The sequence below is a fragment of the Chrysemys picta genome, chromosome 13 (genome assembly GCF_011386835.1).
Source record: "Chrysemys picta bellii isolate R12L10 chromosome 13, ASM1138683v2, whole genome shotgun sequence".
Lineage (NCBI taxonomy): Eukaryota > Metazoa > Chordata > Testudines > Emydidae > Chrysemys > Chrysemys picta.
This window is the reverse complement of record NC_088803.1, coordinates 29,936,871-29,963,005: the sequence shown is the minus strand read 5'-3', so window position 1 is coordinate 29,963,005 and position 26,135 is coordinate 29,936,871. Positions and strand designations below refer to the sequence as shown.

General features: G+C 44.6%; 1 protein-coding gene across 25 annotated transcripts in view; it reads left to right on the top strand.

Annotated features, from left to right (window-relative positions):
• The window catches only part of DLGAP4 (DLG associated protein 4), a 332,309-nt gene that overhangs the window by 272,295 nt on the left and 33,879 nt on the right, over positions 1-26,135 (top strand). Inside the window, exons 1-2 of one of the 25 annotated variants that reach the window (XM_065565765.1) lie at positions 8,768-8,800; positions 12,737-12,861. The exons of 22 other annotated variants lie outside the window; for them this stretch is intronic. The gene's annotated coding sequence lies outside the window, so the exon portion shown is untranslated. Of the gene's footprint in view, positions 1-8,504; positions 8,801-12,736; positions 12,862-26,135 lie in introns of those variants that run through there. 2 more of the 25 variants (XM_065565764.1, XM_065565762.1) reach the window with 2 other exon arrangements.

Below are 26,135 nucleotides of genomic sequence, written 5' to 3'. Positions count from 1 at the left end.
ATCTTCAGCTGGTGTAAACTATACTAATAGAAGACAGATGTGTTCCCACCAATATGCCCAAAATCCAGTAGATCTATAACCAGATTAGGAACAGATTCCAACCCCTCCCCCTGACTCCACATGCAGTCCCATTCATTTCAATTGGACTGTTGGCAGAGTAAGTGCTAAATGTATGTGAGGGTGGCAGAATCTGGCCCTTAGAAGTCTCTGCCATATGGAGAACATTGCAAATGTAATATTTAGCCACTGACCAAGGGCAACACTGCCTGTCCCTATTGAGGCCAAGTGGCTTCAATATTCTTTTTAAGAAGGGTTGACTTGTGATTTTGAAGCCATAGTTTCTGGATATGAAAGGGAAAAATTTCAGCTGTCCACAAACTGTCAAAAATCATTATACCCTTCCCCTTTTACCATCCAACCACAACTTACATTAGCTTGTGTGACTAGGTGCATGTCAGATAGACACACACACAATTACCTACTTTTTGCATGTAGTTTTGCTAGCTTTTTTGAGGCCATTTCTGACAATTTAGCCCAAGTTTGTCCGCTGCTTCAATCCTGCATGCACAATGTATGCGAGACCTGCTGCTTGGTGGCGCTCACTGGTGGCTTGTTCATACAGCCAGAGCAATATACTTCAAAATTGCTTTTAACATAGAATAAATAACAATTGTGAGGCATTTCCAGATTGCAGTTGCACATCAGTACTCCTGAGGGAATTATGCACCAAAAAATTAAAAATTGTGCCCAAAACTAAAAATTATGAGCACAATCTTTTAAAATACTGCAACTTTTATTTGTCAATAAATAAATGTGGCTCCAGCATGGCAGTGGGGGAGCACGACTGGCATGAGGATCCAGGAGGCAGTGTTCAGCTGCAAAGTCAGCGGAGTCAAGACGCAGCCTCCTTTAGCTGGGCAGCTCTGCGCTTGCAGAAATGAGGGGAAGGCAGTGACACGTAACCCCGTGTGCCCCCCATGTCTTGCTTCTGTTTGGAGGGGGGAAGTCCCCCCAAAAAACTGCACCCATGGTCACCCCCCGCACCGCTCGTGTGGCTTCCCTTTGCTTCCCTGCCGTTTTCGGCAGGGAAGCACAGGAATTCTGCGGGGGAACCAGTTTTCTGCGGGCGTGCAATCACGCAGAATCCCCCCAGGAGTAACATCAGCTTGGTTTCCATAGGTTTTTCTGTTGTCCACGCTTCACTCAAATGTGTGTCACCCTGGCAGTTTGTTAATATGATGGAGAATGGTGTATTTTCTTCATGACAGTGCAAACTTACCTGTCTGCAGAGGTGAGATTTCAGAGCCAAATTGCAATAAGACTTCTCCCCCCACACACACCCTTTCATTTGATGCCTTTGGCTCTTAAACGGCTGCAGATTTTTCCTGGGTTGAGGCTGTGTAATTGGATTCAGTGCAGTGCAAGTTACAATAACATATGTGAGCTAGGAGGATTAGGGTTGTGTGGACGGGTGGCCTTCTTTAAGAAAAATCCACTTTAATTTCTGCCAGGAAAAGTTGTCAGTACACTGTCTGTCAAAGCAGATTTTACAAAATTACCGATAAGTATAATTGCAGTTCCCTATGAAAGCAGATTAGAGTCCATGCTGTCAGGATCAAATTTTACAATGGGTTGTAATCAAGACAGAGTGGTGAACTTTGGTTTGCTCTTCAGGAAGATACTGAAAAATGGGCTCCTCTCTGCAACCAGTACCCTGGTTCACATCACTAAATTTCCACCCCTATTCTGATTTTTTAATTTGTTTGCTTAAATGGTGTTTGTTTTTTTAAAAATTGTTTAACTTGCTAGTCCACATAGAGTGGGAATGCTGCCATAACTGGTGGGATCAGCCAGATTAATGACTTGTAGGCACTTTGTCCCCAGTGATTGTATTTAAGTCTCCTTACGGTCCTCTTGAGTGGCTCCTCAGATGTCAATAAGGAAGGGAATGATGGTCCCCTTTTTGCTAGAGACTTCCTGAGTGACCTTGAGCAAGTCACTCCCTCTCTGTGCCTCAGGTCTCCGTTTTACAGAGGGGGGGGGGGGTAATAGCACTGTCCTGCCTCACAGGGCTGATGTAGGGATAAATGCGATAAAGATTGGGAAGTGAGTGGATACTACAGCAATGGTAGCCATATGGAGATAACCGGACCACTGGGGGGCCGAGGAGGAAAGCAGAATGGCACACATCCATATGGATTGGAATGGTTTGCAATGCAAGGATGGTGAAGAGGTAGGAAAGTTTTTGCTCTGCACTAATGTAGCTGTGTCCTAATTGAAAAGGGCAGATTACCGTTAAAGCTTCCTAGTGCAGCGTTTCCCAAATGGGGGATTGTGACCCCGAGACATGCATGCTGCTGAGTACACTGCACAATGAGAGGTGGCTGCATGCTCCTGGCTGCCCTCACCTCGCTGCACCGTGTGCTGCACTCTGAGAGGCCCTGGGACTCGTCAGCACATGCAGCACAGTGAGCTGGCCGCAGCTGCTGCTGCACCAGCCCTATGGGTAGGAAGAGAGGAGCCCATCAGATCTGAACCCAAGGGCTTGGGTTCTTTTCCAATCTGAAGCCAACACTAGTAGTGAGGTACTTTCTGGTTGCAGGGCTGTGTCAGACCCCTGGGGAGTGTGTTAACAGAGGTGAGCCCAAAGAGGGTCATGGCATACAGAAGTCTGGGACTCCCTACCCTAGTGGAATTGCATGCTCACTCCAATGAGTGCAGTTCACCACCCCTAGGACACAGCAGCATCTCACGGATGTGAGGGACAGGATTCTGACAATCCAAAGATAACTCTGGATGCAGACCGAGGGGTTCTCACCCACAGACTGAGTAACAGAACCTGTGGGGCCTCGTGTCATCTAAGCTGCGACCTATAGAACAGTGACACTTGTCGCTTTTGACACTTCCACTTCAGGCTAGGAAAAGACTGGTGTTTCTAGTGGCTTAGGGTAGGTCTGATTGACTCACTAAGGAGGAGAGGATGATTTGACTCAAAAATTTTTCTTAATCCTTCTTTGTAAAGCATTTAAATAATTCTGAGGCGGTTATCAGAGGGAAATAGCGAAGAGTTTTGCTGCTTCTCTCCCTCCTTTCCTTGCATTTTTGCTGTTAGCCTTGGTCTGTAATGCAGTACAAAGGATAATGAAGTAGCAGTGGCTTTTCAGAGTCACTGGTGCCTGTGCTGTGATGCAGAAGGAAGAATTGTCTTAGAACTGCATCAGCCAAAATACCACTGCCTGGCCTGCTGCTCTTTCTTCTTATCAGCCAGTGCACACAGGAACTTAGTTATTCTCATTACCCTGTTGGCGCTCTGTGGGTTAAGCCTGTCAGTTCTCTTTACATCACCAGCTGGATGGTGAAAAATCTCAGACTAGACTGACCTTCAGAGCCTGAGGAAGTTGCAGGCATTCTCAAAAAAATCAAAGAGCAAACAGTGTTAGGATGTCTAAAGAATGGGCTATAGAAATAATTAGTGTTGTAATGCCATGATATCAATTGGTGGTATGCATATTCATCTGGAACACTAGGTAAAGTGTTCAAGAATACCTACATGCTTAACTCACGTAAGCCCCATTTTCATTGACTGTCAATAGGATTTAGCCACCTAGGTAGATAACTCACTTGTTAAACTACCCACTGTCTTCATCTTGTTGCCTTGTCTCAGTTGATGTGGAAAAAATAGATTAGAGAAAGGCAAAGGCCTGCTGTATGAGGAGAGTTGGAAGACTGGGTCTCTTGGTTTAGAGAGGAGATGGAGACATGAAAGAGGTATACAGAATGAAGGGTATAGAGGGGGTAAATTAAACACTCCTATTTACCCTCTGTCATAATATGAGAAAAAGGGGATGTTAATGAAACTGAAAGGCAACATATACTTCTACCTCGATATAACGCTTTCCTCAGGAGCCAAAAAATCTTACCGTGTTATAGGTGAAACCGCGTTATATTGAACTTGCTTTGATCCACCGGAGTGCGCAGCCTCCTCCCCGCCCCCCGGAGCACTGCTTTACCACATTATATCCGAATTCGCATTATATTGAGATAGCGGTATACTTAATATTAATGAAAGGAGTGATTTTTGCACAATGTCATAAGATATCAATGAGGCCAAGAGTTTAGGATTCAAAAAGGGATTAGACATTTATATTGCTACTTACGTGGTAGCATCTAAGGATTCCAGTTGTGGATCACAGACCCATTGTGCTAGCCACTGTACAAACTTAGAGATGTAAATCCTCATACTTCAGGGCATAAAGCCACCACTTTTTGCCTGGGATTGGGAAGAGATTTTCCCCAATAGACAAGTTATTCCATAATTGTCCCGCATGAAGATTCTTGTACCAGAAGCTTCAGGGGAAGGTACAGGCCTCTGTCGGAGATATGACGCTGGACTAGCAGGAGCACTGATACGGTATGCTAATTGCTATGTTCATGTATTAATATATAGCGCACTACTGTGTGTGACTCTTCTTGGAGTTAGTCCTCCTGTAAGAAAAGAGTGGGGCTTTTTTAGGGGTACTTGTAAAACAGGGGCTGCCACCTTGTGGCCAAAGGTAGCTCTGCATCCCCCTGCCTGTGTTTTTCCCCCACTTTGCCGGGCAACAGAGATTCGTGTCTCTCTCCCTTTCTGCATTCTGCACCATGTGTGACATGGCAGGGTTTCTCCCCAGCTTAACAACACTCACTGCCTGCCCAGGCTCCTTTAAGTAGGTTTATTTGTCCAAATATAAGCCCATAATAGACTAAAACAGTCCTTCAGCTCACCCATTGTCCTGGGATTTCACAGCCTCTCCTCTGAGGTGTTTTTAGTAATCCTGTTTCTTGCAGCTTCCCAGTCTTAGCCAGCTCCTCTCACAGCCAGCTCTGCTCCCCTTCTGGAACACCTGCCCTAGGGCTACTTCCCAGAGCACCTGACCCCTTGTTCCCGGGGTCCACCACCCTGTTAAGTGTCACTTCTCTGTGGTTCCTCTCCCCAGGCACAAGCTGCCCCAATCACTCCTCTTCCTGTCCTTTGACAGGCCTTTATAGGCCCCCCGGGGTAGCCCTGCCTCCTTTAATTGTTTCTGTTGGCTCCACCTGCTCAGGCAAAGGGGCACTGAGCCTGGCCTACTCACAGGGATCAGCTACCCTGTGTCTGGACTCCTTATCTTTTCCATGTTGGAAACTTCACTTCTTCCAGCTTGCCACCTCTGCCCAAACATGAGGCCCTGAGTCACAGTCATGTTCTCCTTGCTCATGAAACCTGTAAGGAGCCCTTTGGAGCCTATCGGTGCTGCTGCTTTACTGGCTGGACTGACACAACACTCTTGTCCCCTACAATGTGATTTTTTTCACTCCTGGGCTGCATTCTGCCCCCTTTATGCGGCTATTCCCTGTAGCTACAGTGTAGCTCCCTGGGCAACACAGAGCTAGCATAATGACCCAATACCAACCCCTTGCAGCCTCTAGGAGTGTGTCAAGGACAAAAGGGGAGATTCTGGGGATGGGCAGGGGCATAGCTAGAGCACTCTGGGAGTGGAGTATTCAATAGGCAGTGGAAAGTTTTGACAGCAACCCCTGGGATTGTTGTAATCTTATGCTGGGGCCTGGGCAGGCCCAGAATTCAGGAGGCACAAAATGGTTTAAAGCCACATCTACCCTGGACTTCACTTTGCTGCAGAGGGCGAGCTCAGAATCTCAGCTCCTTCCAGCTTGGGGCTTAATTCTGAGAGGTTCTTGGCACTTGCAACTCTAATTGAAGTAACATTGCAGGTGTTCAGGACCTCTTGGGAGCAAAAGCCTGGGCACAAGGAAACTGGCTGGGGTCTGCCAAATGGCAGCACATTGTATTGGCACCTAGCATTGCTGCTTCATCAGCAAGCCAACCCATTGTGTGGGGAGCAGCATGGGTCATGCCCAGTAACAGGCTCAGCTTTACGCCTAGCACCAGGTTCTGATGTTTGTTGGGAAGTATAGTTGCAAAGTGACAGTAAAATCTTTTCATGGATTATGGAGATTTCCACAGCTAATTATGGGCATTAATTCTTACACTGCATGTTAACATTTATTGTTCTTGTGCCAATATGCTTACCAGAAATACCAATGCCAGAAAACACTCATGATTACTAAGAGGAGACTGCTAAAGTAAGCTCTTACAATCCACTCTGTCCAGAGTAGATGGCATTCTGGCTCCCCAATGCAGTAACAACTTTGACTGGCTTGTGCAAGTGAGATCCCTGTAAAAGTGGAGAGGTAATCCTTGCATATGTGAGCTCCTTAGTCCTCTATATACAGGACAGGTACAGCATTGTTCGTAGTTCAGATTTCCCCTCTCCTGCCCTGCCCATCTACCTGAACCCCAGGACTACCTTTAAGCATGAGGAATGCTTAGTCACTCTGCCCAATCAATCCTTGCCCTTGCTGCTAAGCCTGCAAACAATGGCACAAAGTGCATGCCTTTTGTGAAGTGGACACCTGTCCACCAGGAACTGGCCTGAGACTCAAACGTGAAGTGGCCACTAAGTAATCATCAAATGGAAACTAGTGCACCAAAGAATCAGGCACTAGCTCTCAGCTGATGGCATACCTTGAGCTTTGTTTTTTCCATTTTATGGCTCTTGGGATTTAGCATCATTGTCAATGAATGCCCATGATGACTAGATAAATGAAGAAATATAGAAAGAAACTTCCGCTTCATTTTAATGTAGTAAGCAGAGTAAAGTACAGTCTATTGTGCAAATATTTAAGACTGTTTTCTGATGTAAACTCTTTCTGTGGGCAAAGAACACTAAATCCAATGAAAACTGTAGGATACCTAGACTCTCAGAGCATAATTGAGCAAGCTGGAATTTTGGCTAGGGAACTCTTGTGAAAAGTGCCAGGGACTCCTCTTTTTTAATACCTATCTCATAGAACTGGAAGGGACCCAGAAAGGTCATTGAGTCCAGCCCCCTGCCTTCACTAGCAGGACCAAGTACTGATTTTGCCCCAGATCCCTAGGTGACCCCCTCAAGGATTGAACTCACAACCCTGGGTTTAGCAAGCCAATGCTCACACCACTTAGCTATCCCTCCCCCCTCAAACAGTGATCAGAGTTTTGGGTTTTATGTCTTGGCTAAAATACAGACAGCATCTTACCTCAAAATACAAATATTGTCCATATCTCTAGTGTATCAACAAAATAAGGATATTTGCAAAGAGGCTAGAGTTGCACCATATGGGTAATACAATTTCCAGTTTTCATGCTTTAGTTCATACAACTACAACATTCTAATAACACTGTAAACATAGATGAGTTAATTAAATCCTCACTCTGAGTAAAGGCTGTTGTCTGGGAATTGTACATATTGTACCATTCATCCTTCAGCTATGCTACATTGAGTATTGCTTCCATTTAGAAAGTTAAAAATAGAGACTTAAATAGGTTAACAACATTCTTTAAACTAGCATTTTACTTGCTATATCCTAGTAGTGTCTTTAGGCTACATTGTGAAAATACCTACTTTTTACTTACTATTTGACTTGATGCCTCTGAAGCATTCTGTACCATGCCAGTCGTATCATATAGAACGCCATACTTGTAAATATTTGAGGGCCAGACTTCAATGGCCTTTAGCTCTAACCCTAAATATGCTACATGAACAAAAAATGAAGAGGTGTATAGGTCTTTCATCAAACCCAGACTGTTTCTCAAGGATTTTTTTTAACATATAAATTAAAAAGGCATATGTTATGGGCCACAAATTTAATATTCCAACAGCCAATTATCATCTAGTGCTCCTGAACAGTAAAACTGTCATGCTATATATTTTTGACCACTAATTAAAAGATTAAAATGAGATCCTACCCTGTATACGTGGAGGGATTGTGTATGGTTATATCAAAAGCTGGGTAAGAGGTGTAACAAATCTCTGCACTGACCAACTCCTGGGTGTGTAGCAGGTTCAGTTGTCTTGAACCTGAGCAGTGAGGTGGGTGTTGAGCCTGATTTTATGTATACAGGGGTCCCTAAACTTTAATCCAGTCAGGATTGTTGTGCCAGGTGCTGTACAATGGGGCTTGCTGTATGTGTATCTCCCACAAAAACCCCTTCGACTTCTTGCTGTACGGTTCATATGGCTGGGACTCCTGTGAGAAGGGCACCTCCTGGCATCTGCCTGCCTCTCCTGCTGCTGAGCATTTTGTGCCATCTGTCCTCACTGCTGCCCCAGGCCCGGCCCCTCCTTCCAGGTCCCAACAGGGCTGTGCTTCAAGGGGGGGGGGGGTTCATGCCAGCTTCCCCGGGATGTGCAGGGGAGAGTGAGGGGCCCTGTGGCCACAGCATGTGCCTCTCTCCAGGCTGCATCTTCTCTCTCTCTTCTCCCCCCCCCCAAAAAAAGTGTGTGCGATTTCTTCTTCTCCTCTTCTCCCCCCTCCCCCCCGGCTTAGTTCCATTCCCCTCCCCCCACTATCGGGCCAGGCTCATATTCGCACCCTCTCCCCTTCCGCGCTTTCCGGCCGGGGCTCGGGGAGGGTGTTTGCAGCAGGCCGCAAAACGAGGTGAGCGGCGCCCCGCCCGCCGGGGGTGGGCTGCCTGGCTCGGCCCCGGTGCCGCTTCGGCCCCGCGATCTCCGGCAGACCCGCGGGCGGCAGCGTGTTCGCTGCTTTCCACACACACCCCCGGGGCCCGAGCGCCCGGGGCGCCTCCGGGGAGCGAGCGCCCGAGCGGGGAGGGGATCAGAGGCCGCCCCCGGCTCCTCCCGGCCCCGCCTCTCGCTCCTGTTCGACCGTCGCGGAGCGCAGCCAGCCCCGCTCCGGCCCGAGACGGCCCTGCGGACCGCGGGTGAGAGCGCGTGTGGGTCCCCTCCGGCCTCTGCGTGGGGTGTGTGGGGGGAGCGTATCCCCTCCCCTCGGACCCTGGGCGTGCGGGGTGTGTGTGTGTGTGGGGGGGGGGGGGGAGCGTATCCTCTCCCCTCGGACCCTGGGCGTGCGGGGTGTGTGTGTGGGGGGGAGGGAGCGTATCCTCTCCCCTCGGACCCTGGGCGTGCGGGGTGTGTGTGGGGGGAGCGTATCCTCTCCCCTCGGACCCTGGGCGTGCGGGGTGTGTGTGGGGGAGCGAATCCCCTCCCCTCGGACCCTGGGCGTGCGTGTGGGGGGGAGCGTATATTCTCCCCTCGGACCTTGGGCGTGCGGGGTGTGTGTGTGTGTGGGGGGGGGGAGGAGCGTATATCCTCCCCTCGGACCCTGGGCGTGCGGGGTGTGTGTGTGTGGGGGGGAGCGTATATCCTCCTCTCGGACCCTGGGCGTCCGTGGGGGGTCTGTGTGTGTGGGAGCGCATATCCTCCCCTGGGCGTGCGGGGGGGGGGGGGGGAGCGTATATCCTCCCCTCGGCACCTGGGCGTGTGTGTGGGGGGGGAGGGAACGTATAACCTCTTATCTGATCGGGGGGAGCGTACATCCTCACTCCCCTCCGGTCTCTGTGCACGTGTGTGTGGGGAAGCGTACATCCCTCCCGGCCCGCGTAGCGTCCATTCCCCCGACCTATGTGCGTTGGGGAGGGGGGAGTTTGGTAGCCTAAACCCACTCCTGATCCCTCTGTGCATGTGCCCGGGGGGCGGGGAGCGTACATCCCTCCCCCGCCCGCCTCTCTACATGTGCAGGTGGGTAGCGTACGTCCCCCCGCCGTGCGTGTGGGGAGAGAGTAGCCTACACACATCACTGGCTCTTCTGTGCGGGGAGGGTTGGTAGTCGACACACCCCACGTCTTACTTCTCTGGGTGTGGGGGTAGCTTACAGCCCGTTTGACTTCTCTGTATGGGGTGGGAACCGACACTACCTGTGTTTGCATCATGCTCATCTGGAGCATGCTGTTTTGCTCTTGCTGTGCAAAAACTATGGTGAAATAGGGGAATGGGTGTTGTTTGCAAAACCAAAGGATCTATCCTAATGGGTAGTTTAGTGTGTTTCAAGAGGGTAGCTTGGGAGGTGTTAAACTCTTAGGTTGACAGCAGTTGAGACAATGAAAATAGTAAACATTTATGGGTAAAACTTCTTTTAGGTTTAGCCAGGAAATATTTATTAGGACTTCAGGAATACTGAGATAAGAATGTTGGAGTTAAGACCTAGTGTTGCTTTATCACTGGTTTCCCTGGATGTTTTTTATAAGAACTTGTTTAGTGTATCCCATAAACCAGATATTTCTAAAAACACAGTATGTTGCTGTCCCTCTGAGGCAACCCAAATTTGTCATCTTGATTCTATCACATTTACAGAAGTCTCAAAAGATGCCTATAGGGTTACCATTTTCAGTTCCTTAAAATTGTCTTGTGGCATTTTTTCTTATTTATATGTAAAATATATATCAAATTACTTTGTGAGGTACATTTTTTGATTTATCAAATGCTTTCTTACTTGATTAGAAGGGGAAAGACTTGAGATGCCAGTCCAAGGGTTATTAGCAAACTCATAAAAGTAAAAGGGAAACCAATAGTACAGACTTTGTTCTGTTCCTGGATTCTCTTAAAAGATTAGGAGTAGCGTTTACTCAAGCATTGTAAGTGGTGTCACTTGCAGACTACACATAGCACTAGCAGTAGTAGAGAAAATTTAAAAAATGTAATTATGTAGGATTAAAAACTGCTTTATTATTGACTCTTCTTGTTAACTTTGCTTCTTGAGCCGAGAATAGATTATGTCCATTTACAGATTGTCAAATGCACCATAATCCATTTTAATCCAATATACTGTTCAATGTGATGTGATTCCTAAAATCATCATAAATATGTGATTAAATACATGATGCCTTGGTTCAAATACAATTTAGTTTGATCTTTACAATAAGAGTAGAGATTTGTGTGTGTTTGGTTTTTTAGGTGGTTGTCCTTACATTGCCCTGCTATTTTTCCTCTGGACTCTGGTAGCTTGGAGGGACACGTGTCACCTCAACTGATTTTTCCAATTTATTAGAAGTGGCTTTGGATACTACACCTGTCCCTATATCCTCCTGCCAAGTTACGTAGTCTCATGCTTTCTCTTTTTTGGTCCATATTTTTTTCTCTTGTAAAGAGATCCAAAGGCTGTATCTATACTAGCAAAATTCAGACCCATAACCTTCTTGCAGTGGTGGAAGCTCCACTTGCAGGAAGGGCTCAGACATTTTACCACCTGTTCTTAGGGCCTGCCTATACTGGGGATACTTGCACTGATACAAATCCCCAGCATAGATGTTTCAAACCAGGGTAGGCCTACCAGTGCAAGTCCCTTATTACACTGATGCAATTCATCTGCACTGCGAGCTTGGGTTGGACTAGGTGACATGATGACAAACACTAGAGATCTGTCTATGGCAATATTTTCTACTGTTGCTACCAACAACAGACCTACACCAGTGGTGAATAAGGTATCTGGTACTTTTCTTACTAGCATTGATGAGATCAAACAAACAGGCTATACAGGGGAAATTGTGAAACTGATTATACACAAAGGGCTATCAGATATGCAAAGTAATCAAGCTTGTAAATTTGAGAATATTTTTCTCTAATGTCTCAACTATAGTCATCTTGATGTTACTTGCAATAAGGTAACAAAATCTTCAAAGGGAGTTATTATTTGATGTTATTAAGTTGATGGAGTTTCTTTAAAGTACTGAGGCCAATTCTGCTCCCCCATAAGCTTACCTGTCCCATTGAAGTGAATGAGCAAAATTCTGTGTTCAGTTACACTGGTGTAAATATGACATGACTTCATTGAAGTCAGTAAAGTTGTTGCATATTTACAGTTGTTAAACTGAGCAGAACTTGAGCTAATGAGTTGCATTCTTGAGTGATAGGACAGAATTGGGCCAATTGTTATGAATGCTGATGTTGACAACTGTAAGCTTTGAAATAATCTTTATATTGAGATTGCTTTCTTCTGGCAGTTCAGTTTGTCTGTGCTCCCACCTTGAGTCTAAGGGGCTGTGACTGTCTCATGAAATAATGAGGAAGGAAAGGATATAGTTTCTGTATCCCTTTATTTCTGGTTTTCCTAGAACGAATTTTTAGAGGCTGATAGAGAAAAATAAACACCCCGACTTCTCTATTTTCCTTCCTATGTACCTTTCACTTGCACATAAGCTTTTTTGATTCCTGAATGTTAAATTGTGTCCAGCTCAGTGCTATGAGGTACTTGTGCCAAGTTCCCCCCCCCCCCCGCCCCACCTCTGGGGTGTCACTGAGCTTGCCTGACCCACTAGCCTGGGTTCCCTTTACACTGTGCTGCTGTGACAGGCTCTCAAGCCCCCTTCTAGCACACACACAGGTGGGGACACACCCAGCTGCAATTTTACACAGATGCTGAGATCAGCTCTGCATGGGAAAGCTCAGCTAAGGAACTGCCCAGCACTCAAGTGCACGCGCCCTCTGGAGTGTAAACCCAAAATTCATCATCTTGCGCTGCACAGAGAACTGTACAGCGTCAGCTCATAAAATTCGCTCCCTCCCTCAATGTGGAGGCAGATATGCACAGCTTTTTGCCCCCCAGTTATGAATTCCACAAACTAGTTTTAGAGAGAATTAAAACAACTTTATTAACTACAAAACATAGATGTTAAGTGATTATAAGGGTTAGCAAACAGATCAAAGCAGATTACCCAGCACATAAAACCGAAAACACAATATAATTTTAAGATACTACAGAAACCGGTTTCTCACCCTAAATGTTGTTTTAGGCAGGTTGCAGAGGTTCTTGAAGGCAAGTTGCTCTTGCTTGCAGCTTAAAACTCCAGGTATTTCTTTCACAGGCCAGACACATTTTCCAGCCTGGACTCAGTTCTTGGATGTTCACAGCAGTCATCCTGGATGCGGATTCAGTGAAGAACAACCACTGATCATATCACTCCCTTGCCCTAAATAGGTTTTACATATGGTGAGAATCCTTTGTTTTCCAGTGTGGTTCCTTCTCTCCCCCTTTCTCCCCCCCCCCCCCTTCCAAAAAAAATATACTGGTATTCTGTCATGGAGTCTAGTACCAGGTGACACGATCACATGACCCTGCAGTGGCAAAACAGCCATGAGTCAAAGGCTGTTTGTAGCATCCCAGGACAGCTTCTCTGGAAGATGGGAGATTAGCATCTTCAAAGATCTATTGTTCTACCTAATGGTCATTGACTTGTTCCCAGCTAGCCAGACAGACTGTTTGCATTTTGTCTAGTGGGCGTTCCCCAGGTGCAAACACTTTTGTAGTACAGATGTATAGTCAATATTCCTAACTTTAGATAAAAAAAGACACATGAATACAAATAGGATAATCATATTCAGCAAATCATAACCTTTCCAATGATATCTCACATGCCTTATCTTGCACAAAATACATAATGATTGACACAATCATATCATAATATTACCATGAAAAATATGGGAAGCAGTTAAGTTCCAGTCAGACTGCGAAGAGCTACAAAAGGATCTCTCAAAACTGGGTGACTGGACAACAAAATGGCAGATGAATTTCAGTGTTGATAAATGCAAAGTAATGCACATTGGAAAACATAATCCCAACTATACATATAAAATGGTCTAAATTATCTGTTACCACTCAAGAAAGAGATCTTGGAGTCATTGTGGAGAGTTTGTTAAAAATATCCACTCAATGTGCAGCAGCAGCCAAAAAGCGAACAGAATGTTGGGGATCATTAAGAAAGGGACAGATAATAAGACAGAAAATATCATATTGCCTCTATGTAAATCCATGGTATGCCCACATCTTGAATACTATGTGCAAATGTGGTCGCCCCTTCTCAAAAAAGATATACTGGGTTTGGAAAAGGTTCAGAAAAGGGCAACAAAAATTATTAGGGGTATGGAACAGCTGCCGTATGAGGAGAGATTAATAAGACTGGGACTTTTCAGTTTGGAAAAGAGACGACTAAGGGGGGATATGATAGAGGTCTATAAAATCATGACTGGTGTGGAGAAAGTAAATAAGGAAGTGTTATTTACTCCTTCTCATAACATAAAAACTAGGGGCCACCAAATTAAATTTAATAGGCAGCAGGTTTAAAACAAACAAGAGGCAGTATTTTTTTTCATACAATGCATAATCAACCTATGGAACTCCTTGCCAGAGCATGTTATGAAGGCCAAGACTATAACAGGGTTCAAAAAAGAACTAGAAAAATTAATGGAGGATAGGTCCATTAATGATTATTAGCCAGGATGGGCAGGGATGGTGTCCTTAGCCTCTGTTTGCCAGAAGCTGGGAATGAGCGACAGGGAATGGATCACCTGTTCATTCCCTCTGGGGCACCTGGTATTGGCCACTGTCGGAAGACACGATATTGAGCTAGATGGACCTTTGGTCTGACCCAGTATGGACACTCTTATGTTCAGTGTCACAGTAATATTTCCTAACTGTTTTGGTATTCTGAAACTTGTTTTGTGTGTAGACTTAGGCTATGTCTACACTAGAGAGCTTACAGTGGTGCAGCTGTATTTCTCATGTAGCTGCTCTATGCCGACGGAGAGAGCTCTCCCATGGACATAATTAATCCACCCCTAAGGAGTGGCAGTAAGCTATGCTGGCGGGAGAAGCTCTCCTGCCGATGCAGCATTGTGCACACTACCACTTATGTCATCTTAATTTATGTTGCTGCGTGGGGTGGAATATTCACAACCCTGAGCGACATACACTTTGCCGGCATAGGCTATGTCTACACTACCACTTATGTTCCTCTTCAGGAGAGTAAAGAATAGTTCAGACGATGGTTGTGATGGGCTCCCTTTGTACTGCTAAAAATCTATATATACATGTATTTGAGCGAGAAATGTCAGGTATTGATTGTGGCTTGAAAAATCCCTCCCCTCATACGTGCCCAGAAAGGGCAGTCAGGTTCACCGTGTTTCACAGCGAACGACCTCAGAGCAGCTCAGCTTATTGCAGCACGAAGAATCCTGGCACGTGCCCCTGAACACGGCAGCTTGAGAGACTGTGGTTGCTCTTACTTGAGCTGGGCTAACTGAAGAGGTGTAACTCAAATGTAGATAATCCAAGTTAACTCCACAGTGAAGACGTAGCCTGGGGTTTACACAACTATTTCTGCAATACTTAAGCGATTTGTAAAATTTCTTTCCAATCCAAAAAATTAGAAAACCTTTTGAATGTAACTAGTGCTGCTTTGCTGAATCCGTAGTGTAGACAGTCTGAAAAGAGAGTAGCCTAAATCCTGACCACAGTGTGCACCCTCAGCAGCCAGTCTGTTCTGTGGAGTGTAGGGTTTTGTTTTGTTTTGTTTTTAGCCTTGCTGGGCCTTGCCCTGGCCACTCTGAAGCAATAGAGCTATTTCTCCACCCTTTGGGGCTGGAGAGACTTCCTCATTATTGGCATGTGCACTACGTGGGTTAGGGAAGTGGCACAGCCATGAGTCCTTCCCATATATTTCTTCTGTCTCATATCCTCTGCGTGGGATTCCCAAAGCTTGCCCTACCTCCTGTGTAGCAGAACTGCCCCAGTCCCTCTACAGGGCCAAATCTATGCTGGCGAACTGGCACTGCAAACCCCCTGGCACCCTTTTAACCCACACAGCTGCTACCAGAAGTGCACAGGCTCAGCCACTTTTAGAATGGCTGTTGCTGTACCATCCACTACTACCTGAATCTGCATTAGTTTGTTGACAGGGCAGTCTCCTGGAGTAGCAACTACACCAATGCAGTTGTTCCTCCCAGTGCAAACTAGAATATTCCTGCCCCCTCTTCGGTACCAGTTTTGCCAGCTCCAGGCATTAGCTCTACCTGTAAAGCTGACTGCATGAGGCTTTGGCTGCTCTTGGCTTACCTACCTTTCCCCCACCAATTTAGGACAGATCTGAGAGCAGCTGAGGCAGTACTTAACTGCTTTCACCTTGGCCTGGTCTCTTCACCTCTGAAATCTTTACTCACAGAATAGCATTGACGGAACACAAAGGTAATATAAAATGTAGAAAACACTCTAATCCACAAGTCCACTAATGTTTGCAGAGAGTGCTATGTGTGGATGTGGTGCATTGTATACAAGATGCTTGCAACAGTATATAACAGGGGTCAGCAACCTTTCAGAAGTGGTGTGCCGAGTTTTCATTTATTCACTCTACTTTAAGGTTTCGCGTGCGAGTAATACATTTTAACGTTTTTAGAAGGTCTCTTTCTATAAGTCTATAATAAATAACTAAATTATTGTTGTATGTAAAGTAAAGAAGGTTTTTAAAATGTTTAAGAAGCTTCATTTAAAATTAAATTAAAATGCAGAGCCCCCTGGACCAGTGGCCAGGACCTGGGCAGTGTGAGTGCCACTGAAAATCAGCTTGTGTGCCGCCTTTGGCACGTGTGCCATAGGTTGCCTACCCCTGGTGTAGAAGCAGTCAATGGGCCAGATTCTCTACTCATATAAATTGGCATAACTCTGTTGAAGTCATGCCAATTTACACCAGCTGAGAATCTGTCCAGTGTGTCCATCTTAGGGCTGGTCCACACTAAGCCCCCGGTTCGAACTAAGATACGCAATTTCAGCTACGTGAATAACGTAGCTGAAGTCGAAGTATCTTAGTTTGAACTTAAAGGTACTTACCGCGGGTCCACACGGGGCAGGCAGGCTCCCCTGTCGACTCCGCCTACTCCTCTCGCGGAGCAGGATTACCGGCGTCGACGGCGAGCACTTCCGGGATCGATTGCTTGCCGCCGAACCAGTGGGTAAGTATAGACGTACCCTTAGATTTTCCCCTCAAAACTGTTATATACATGGAACTTTTGTGTGGCATCAACCATCTCCTTGTCGTGTACCCGAAAGCTTTTTTTTTTTTTTTTTAAGAATTTCTCCTGTGCTTTCTTTATGATGGAAAGAAGAGAATCCTGGCTTGAGCTAAGAGAAAACAATGGCTACTTCCTGGTCCTGGACACCTGCTCTTCGTGGAGTCAGGCTGAAGCTAATGGTGTAATTAAAATGACTAGCTTCCGTTATAGGGTGTTTTGTTTTCATGTTTAGCCAAGGTTTGATTTTTTTTAAAGGACCTGGGCAAAAGTTAAATATAATGTATTTATTGCTGAAACCATTAAGCTATCATGTACTCTCTGTAATATCTTCTCTCATTGCTGTCAATTACCAAGGTCTTGGTGCCATAAGAAAGCTTGCTTTCTTTCTAACTGGCCTTTTCCTGTTTGATTCAGTCCTGTCAGTCGGTCGTCATGGAAACAATTGTAATGTCAAACTTGTGGCATCAGTGAATGAATCAGGCAGGAGGCTGGCTGGGCAGCAAAGCTTCTGTTTACAGTGGACCCTCGCTAGAACACGCGTCTATATACCGCAAATTCGCTTATAGCGCGGGACCACGCATGGATCCCAAATTTAATAACCTTCATTGGAATCCATGGTAATGCGGTCCCCGCTATAATGCGGTCCCCACGTTCATGCAGGACTGTGCATGGATCCAAAACCCCACGTTCTAGCGAGGGTCCAGTGTATTTCCCCCACTGCTGGTAATTGATGGATGGAGAGAGAGTACAAAGTGGATCAATGGAGTTCAAATAAAATATAAAGTTTTTAAATTTGCCTGAGTTATAACTGTAGTTTCAAGGCCTTCTGTGGAGGGGAAGAAGGTCTGAAATAGTTATATTGCACCTACTTTAGAAACCATGTTCGCTGCCCTTTAAGTTTGTGTTGAAATCACATTTAAAGAAGAACATGGCAGGAAGCCCAAAATCCTTAAGAATTATAATACTGATCCACTCAACCCCTGTTAAATATTTGTTTGATGAAAAGTATCTATTAGGCTGCATTCCAGCTACAGTAGTTTGATACAGTACATGATTGACTTTAGCTTTTCAGAGACAAGCAGTAGATCTCTGATACTTGTTGAAGGACAAAGGACACCACAGTTGTTAAGTAGTTTGCAGGGTGGCTTTTTGCTATCTTCTCTACATTGTAGAAGGATTTCCAACTCCCTGGTGGTAATGCTTACCCACACAGTGTAGGAGCTATCCTGTCAAGGTACCTGTGATGTGATCTAAGGTTACAGATGCTAATGTGATTTAACTTGCTGCATGTCATGATGGATGAGCTGAGAAGATATGGGAATGGTAGCGGTTAACTTGACTCTTACTGCCATGCTGTTTACAAATGGCTTTTACAACCTATGGATTGTTTAGAGATTGGGGAAATAATTTCTTTGGTAAAAACATTTTCTTACCACTTTCTGAAATGTCTCAACTTGTTATGGCCAAGACATTAAGCTAAATGTGTTCTGTTTCCATTACTGGTCATAGTGACTGGAGTCACCAATGTGTGTTTATCTTTCAATTTTGTATATCTAGGTTGTGAGGCTTCCAGGTTGGGTGAGAGTGTTACATAGTGGGGCAGGTGCTGTGCATACTTGCCCTCTTAGAGTTTATCTATTGCTAACCTGCAACACTTGTATCCCTGGCCCACGTTGTGTACTGTGATCAAACAGCTAAGGGACTAAAATTAGACTGCTTAAATGGAACCATCAAAAACGTTTTGACAGTTTTCCATCAGAAAACACACGCTTGTCAAAATTGAAACATTTTATGGAAACGTTGCTTTCAACAAACTTTTCAATAGTCCAAGTGGTTTTTTTACTTTTTCTTCCTTTCTCATTTGGTTTTGTGAATGGGAATGATTGGGTCAGCAGCTGTGCTGTCTCACTGAGCAGGCATCAGGTGGGTAGCCAAGAAAGGCCAGCCATTCATGCAGATGCCTTTGCCTCAGGGACTCTCGGAGGTTTCCTTACCCAAGATTTCCAGGTCTGTCCATTCTCCCCAAACCTCCTTCCTCCTGAGGGGGTTATTGCCTGGTCCTCTGTGGCAAGGAATCTAAGTCTGTGGTTCTGTTTGGCTTACTATGCAGCATCCCCTCTCCCTTTCATATAATAGAATACGAGAGTTGGATGGGACCTCAGGAGGTCATCTAGTCCAACCCCCTGCTCAAAGCAGGACCAATCCCCAACTAAATCATCCCAGCCAGGGCTTTGTCAAGCCTGACCTTAAAAACCTCTAAGGAAGGAGATTCCACCCCCTCCCTAGGTAACCCATTCCGGTGCTTCACCCTCTCCTAGTGAAAAAGTTTTTCCTAATATCCAACCTAAACCTCCCCCACTGCAACTTGAGACCATTACTCCTTGTTCTCTCATCTGGTACCACTGAGAACAGTCTAAATCCATCCTCTTTGGAACTCCCCTTCAGGTAGTTGAAAGCAGCTATCAAATCCCCCCTCACTCTTCCCTTTCCTTTGCATTCACAGGAATATTGGGCGAACGTTCTCTGAAACTGGGATGGATTGGATTCCATAAGCAATAATGCACAGTAATGAAGTGGGCTGTAGCCCACGAAAGCTTATGCTCAAATAAATGTGTTAGTCTCGCTAAGGTGCCACAAGTACTCCCGTTCTTTTTGAATAATAGTGAAGACAACTGAGTTAGCAGCTGTGCATTCTCTGCACTCTGAGCCAGTGGTGTGCACAGTAGCTTGGAAATGCATATCCTAGTGAAGTCTTCTGGAAATCATTGTCTTTTGGCTTCAAAAAGACTGGTCCGTGGTTTGTCTTGAGATGAAAGGTGTAGAAATCTAAAATCACCAGAGAGAAATGTTTTTTAATCAGAGGAAGCGTCACCTGCAATACAGCAGGCAGCCTCAGAACTTAGTGAGGCATTAAGGAACACATGGGGTATTGGCTTGTCTTTGTAGTGCAAAGTGACTCTGCAGAACAGGAAATGACTGTCTTGCCAAAAGGTAAACAAATAGAAATCACTACAACTTGCTCTATGTATCTCTTCATTGAGGTTCCAGCCATTCATTCACTGAGAGCTGCTATGAGGCTATGACTCTACTTAGAATAACGTGTTGACACACAAGCTGAACAAGTACTCTGGCTTCTAGTGTTGCAAGCTCAGCCTGTGATGTGAAAATTAACCCTTTTTCTATCTGTCTTACACTGTCATTTGTAATAAAGATTCTGCAGCTAGAGATGTCTGATCCTGCAGTGCTAATAATAGCATACACTTGTTTGATTGTAAGCAAATAGTTCTAAAACGCAGAGCAGAGATGTGGTGCAACAAGGTACTATTTTACATTCCGAAGTGAACAATTGTAGGTGAATGTTGTAGAACAAGGATAACATTTTTCAAAAGCAAGCACGTTTGAAATTTTTACCTCAGACTGTCTTTTAGCTATGCTGCAAGAAGACTTCCTAATGAAAGGCAGGCAAACGCGTTAAAAAATAGATTCCAGTGGAATGTTTAACCTCCATTCAGTAACTACGGGTCAGTGAAGGGCAAAAGGGAATGACCCAAAACGAAGCTGAGAACACTTCTTCCTAGGATGACAAATGTTGTCCTGGAAGGACAATATATCAGCTAGCGTTACAAATATCAGGGCAGGTCTGCACTTGTCCAATTTTTGCAGTTGAGCACCATTTCTTAAAAGTCTGCAAACCTGCTTAATAGAGGGACAAATGGAAGGGAAAGTTCAAAACTGGTAGGGTAGGCACCGGATTGTCTTCATTTTTTCAGATTTTCTTGGCTTATTACCAGTGATGCAGCTTTAATGGTGGGAGCACTAGTGGACAAATGATACATGTGGTGGGATTATTTTTTTAACCACCATGTCATTTGGACCTGGTGCCACACTCGCAATAGCGCAACAACAGGAGTTTAAAAAAATAAACAAAAAACCGGCTGGTGTGGACACCGCCTAAGACTATTATCAGTTGGGTTTCTGTTTTTACACTTCTATTACAAAGACCACCTGAAGTAAAACACTTGAATAGGTTTTTCATAGTGAGAATACCTGGCACTTCAGTTGTTAATGGGGTTAAAAGTTGGTTATGGAAGGGAGCGCTGGTAGACTCCTTTATTTCAGGATGAGGTTTACAGAAAAACTTCCTTGCATCTGAGGTAGAGGGATTGATGGGAAAAATCTCATGTCAAAGGTCAAGCGAACAGAGTCCATCCTAGGGAAATGTGGTGATGGGGAAGAAGGGAAGGAAGAAAATGAACTTTGTGTAAAGTTAGGTTGAACACAGAGCATCTCCCACTTCCAAAAACCAGGCTGCGTATTTAGGCACCTAAACATATACTCTGTAGTCTGTTAGGCACCCAGGGCTGAATTTTGGCCAATGGTCCAGATTGTCATAGTTACACCAGAGCTGAATCTGTCTCAGTGTCTTAAATGCCATGACTCTAGCTGAGCATGGATTTCTTAGACTTAGGCCTGGTCCCCACTAACCCCCCACTTCGGACTAAGGTACGCAAATTCAGCTACGTTAATAACGTAGCTGAATTCGAAGTACCTTAGTCCGAACTTATCGCGGGTCCAGACGCGGCAGGGAGGCTCCCCCGTCGATGCCACGTACTCCTCTCGCCGAGCTGGAGTACCGGCGTCGACAGCGAGCACTTCCGGGATCGATTTATGGCGTCTGGTTTAGACGCGATAAATCGATCCCAGAACAACGATTGCCTGCCGCCGGACACGGAGGTAAGTGTAGACGTACCCACAGTGGCTTAACTGTTACAGAAATGTTTCCATCTAGGCTTCAAGTTCCTCACTTCATTGAGAAGAGGTGGGTACTTGCTGCAGCTCTTGTTAGGCTGTGCACCATATCTTGCAGGGTTCATTAATAAGATTAAGTGCGAGGAGAGGAAGGGAACTGTAACTTCATAGCCTCAAATGCTTGATTTCTTTTATAAATGCTTAATCTTTCTGCAGTTTCCCTGCAGAATCTGAAATGGTGGCTTCTACTGTTTATTCCCATCCTCAGTTTCTTCCTTCTGTCACCTCTGCTCTGTCAGATAGACAGAAGCTCAACGCCTGTATCTCTGCTGGGGCAGTGAGCACTTCTCAAAGTAATAATGGGACATGGCAGCGTGAAGCTTGGCTCTCATAAGGGATAAGTCAGAGTGGAGGCCAGCTTTAAATTGCTGATACTATTATTACTACATCCTATTACTGTTTGCACTTGTAACTTTCACACACAAACAAGCCCATAGAAACTAATAAGCAGTCTGGTATTAAAATGCATACAGATTACATTCTAGATGCAAAATGTAAAGGAAGTGTCAAATATTCCATAGTCCTTTTGAGGTTTCATGCATCTAAAGTAAAGGAGCATAAACCCAAGGCAAACTCAGTCATTCTGGTAAGAGCTGCTGAACTAAACTATAAAAAAAATGTTCTCATCAGTAATCTAACTGAATAACAAGAGGATTCTATAATTAAAACCTTGGATTCCTGAACTGCAAAATGATCTTAGCCCTCACTCTAGCTTTGAATGTTATCATCTTTTGTAGCTTCTTGTCATTTTCTGTTCAGAAGTGACTCTGAAACAAAACTTAGGCCAGACTAATGAAGGAGTGAATCTCTTCAAGAACATGGTTGTCCTATCAAGTGAGTAGAAATTCAGAACAGAAAACTTAGGGCCAGTTTTCTAAGGTGACATCAATGGGGGTTAGATACTGAAATACATTTAAAAATCTGGGTCTTAGTTCCAAATAGCAATACCTCCTGGCAGTCTGTCAATACTTTCCTCTAAAATTTGGTTCTTCGTTTGTAGTAAAGTTTTCAAGGTTGCACCGGTTGGAAGACCAGCTCTGGGTTCCGACACTCTAACCTCAGAGTCGCCTGACCTGACTGAACGGTATCACTAACTTTCCTCTGGGTTTAGATTGATGGAAGATGTCTTTATGAAAGCTTTTGCTAGAAAGTGTCTGTTTTTAAAAAATCTGCAAAAGTAAATTTAGTTCATTTTTTCTGCACGGGAGTAAGCAGTTTACTGATTGGCTTTTTTTCATTATGTATTCCTCCTTTAAGATGACCATTTCAGGTGTAATCTTTCTGGACACTTCTGCCTCCATCATTGTGGTGTCTGAGGTCCTCCTCTGAGCAATGCAGTGTGGTAACAGTAGAGCGGGAAGGATTTTTTACAATTACTCTTAGGGGATAGAGTGGGGACTTAATGTTTTTTCCAGAGAAAAGCAGCATCTGTGTGTAGGGGGGAGTGGTACTAGAATTCTTATAATAAATATTAATATCTAGGCTGTTTAATAACAATATCTCTTCTTCCTGATCCACATGGACAAAGACCACAAATTGTGCACAACTTCTCCTCTAGACTATTTTGTTCTTAATTTGCTGCTGGAAGCATCTGATCCCTTTCACACATGCTGCCACACTTCTAGGCACTTCAAACAAGTGTGATTTCTTGCTGTGAGATGCACAGCCATGTATCTAAGTAGCATCGACAGCCAAGGGCTGAGCAGTACTGCATGTGTGCTGAAGAGTAGGGAAGGGCAGAGAGACAAAGATAGTTACAGCACAGTTGTTAAGTGGTCATTGTAGGGATAGAATGAAAGAGGTATGGGGTTATGAGCTTCTCTGAAAATCTTTGATTGTTCTAGTAGCCCTACCTTTCCAGTGCTTAGGTTTTAGCTGTCTTGCTGCAGAAATGAGAACTCTGGTTCTTCTGCTCCCTGCACCCCAAAAGAAATCCTCTGTAAAGAGAACAGGAAATATTCATTTTGTTTTCACAGGTGTGGTCTTCAGTAGACTGCTGTGGATTTCAGTCATGTGCACTACCTTGTGTAGCTTAATACTTTCCTTAGCTCTCATCTCACTAAATGTTCAGCACAAAGACCCATGTCTTTAGTGCTTCTTAAATTTGTGTTTGTTTCTTTTGTGCCAAGATGAATTATATCCAGTTCTCTAACATACTCCCAGTAATAACCCCTACATATGAAAGATGCTATATTAAAGATTAATAGTATTGGATTGAGTGGGTTTTGTATGCAGAATGAGTCATATTTTTGAGGTAGGGACACATTGCAGTGCAGCATCCCATCAGCTCTGTGATGTGGTAGGGAAAACCTCTGAAGCCAAATTTGGCCCAGCCACTGCTTGGCCAAGCAAGAGTTGTAAATATCTTGGGAGCTATTTAGCTCTACAGGGAGCACTTCTGAGAGAGTAGCCTTAAAGGGCATGTAAACTTCCCAGTTGAAGGAAGGGTGGCCATGGTGGAGAGATGGAGCTGCTTTTGAGTGATATGGTAAGAGGAGGGCAATAGACAATGCTGGCACTTTAGAGGGAAGTCAGTCATGCCTGTCACCCCAATCGGGGTATGGGCCGCCAACCACAGATCTCCAGAGTCCTCTATCCTGGGCCATTTGCTCTAGCTGGTTCCAGGTTCCAGAGGGAAGTAGCACACCAAAAATTCCTCTAGATGTATTGATGTAAGATGTTGTCCCGGCAGACTGATGGAAATGTACAGACTATAATGATGCAAGCTGATGAAAGCTCATGATTATGTAACCCTGGGAGTGTTTTGCCTTTACCTTTACCTTTCAGGGCTTCCTGATCTTAACATTCCCAGGAGTCGATGATTTGTAAATTGATGCTTATCTAATTACTAAGTGTAGTTACTGCAAAATACTTTGTTGATTTAACAAAATAGCAATAATGCATCTGGGCTACCTACGGCTAAGCTAGCTGTCAGCAGAATGGCAAAATTAAAAAATACTGTAGTCTTTCTTGATTGGACTGTAGTAATTCAGTGTGTGAGTGGGCATAGCATTAGTGTGTCACAAGCTTTAAAAATATTAACTAATTTCAAGAAGTAATGAAATCATATAAAGTCTCTCGATCAATGGAGAAAACAGATTGCCCCTAGCTCACTGTATAAAAATTGGATTAATTCTCAGTCTGTCACGTGGGAGCCGTAACTTAGCTCTAAGTATATAAACATAGTCCTATAAAAAATGCTCCATTCTGGGGACAGGCACTAATAAATTACGCTGCCTTTAAGGGGCACTTTTCGAGTGAAGGTCGGTCTGTCTTTAATTATGTCGCTAATGTCCCAAATTTCCTTACTAGTGGTGGTCCTTTTTAAAAAAGAAGAACTTGACATTATGGATATTGTTTGATTTTTCACATAGAAAGAGTAATCTTTTCTCACTTTCACTGCCATCCACCCTGCCCTCAAACACTCTGCTTCAGTTTAGCTGCTGGCTGACCACATCTCTATTCAATGACACGTTCTGACTGAAATTCCTGCCTCAGCTTGTAGCTGAGTGAGTAATCTTCCCAGACGGGAGTAACAGTTCCAGCAGACAGCTGTGTAATGAGAATGCAAGGAACCCGTTCCCTAAGCAACCAAGTATGTGGGGTGCTGCTAGGCAACAGCCATCTGGAACCCAGTTTGTGTTTCCTGGAATGTACCAGCCCATTTGGCTGGCTAAGAATTAACATACAGTTGTAGCTGGGAGTGGAAGAAAAGACAACTTCAGTATTTTAGCAGGTTCCTGTGATTCTAAGGCAATAGAAATTAGACAAAGGATTGTCTTTGCAGGATTTTTTCCTCCTCCTGGTTTATTCATTTCTCCAGAGTGAACGTTTTTTGGTGGTAAATGCCCTCTACTACTAATATTGCAAAGGGTTTTCCAGCTGGAGATTGTCAGTGACTGGGTAGGAGATTCCCCCCCACCCCCTTAATTTCTCCTCTTAGAAAAACAAAGTCCCATTGCATACACTCCAGTCTTGCATTTGACCCCTAATAGATTAGGAATAATTCATATGGGTTCCTCTTTTTGGGGAAATATTGATCTCTTCTCTGTCTGCTTTTGCAATACAGTTTAAACCACATCTGCTAGTCAGTTGACACAAGTGATCCAGGTTGAATCATTCCTGTCCCACTGGTCTTTCTACCTTAATCCTGGCTGAGATTTAAGAATAACTTTTCTCTTCTGAGGAGGGACACCATTCTGAAGTGTCAACCATTGGTTATGGTGTATCTTTGTTCAGTTACAGTCAGTGGTTGATATCTCACATTTTTCTTTTTAATTATCTCCTAACTCTAGCTATGACAGCTAGATCCTGAGGTTTGTTGGTGGTAGTTCTTTTCTCTCTGAAAGTTTCTGTTAATTAAGAAACTTGATGTAAATAAAACTCCCGATAGTGTCTCACAGGAAGGATGGTCCAATGGTTAGGGCACTAGCCTAGGACTCCAGGAGATCCAGCTCCAATTCCCTACTCCCCTAGACTTCCTGTGTGACCTGCAGCAAGTCACTTAGGCCAGGTCTACACTATCACTTATTTCAGCAAAACTTGTCACTCAGAGGTGTGAAAAAACACACATCCCTGAGCGACATAAGTTTTGCTGGCATAAGTGGGAGTGTG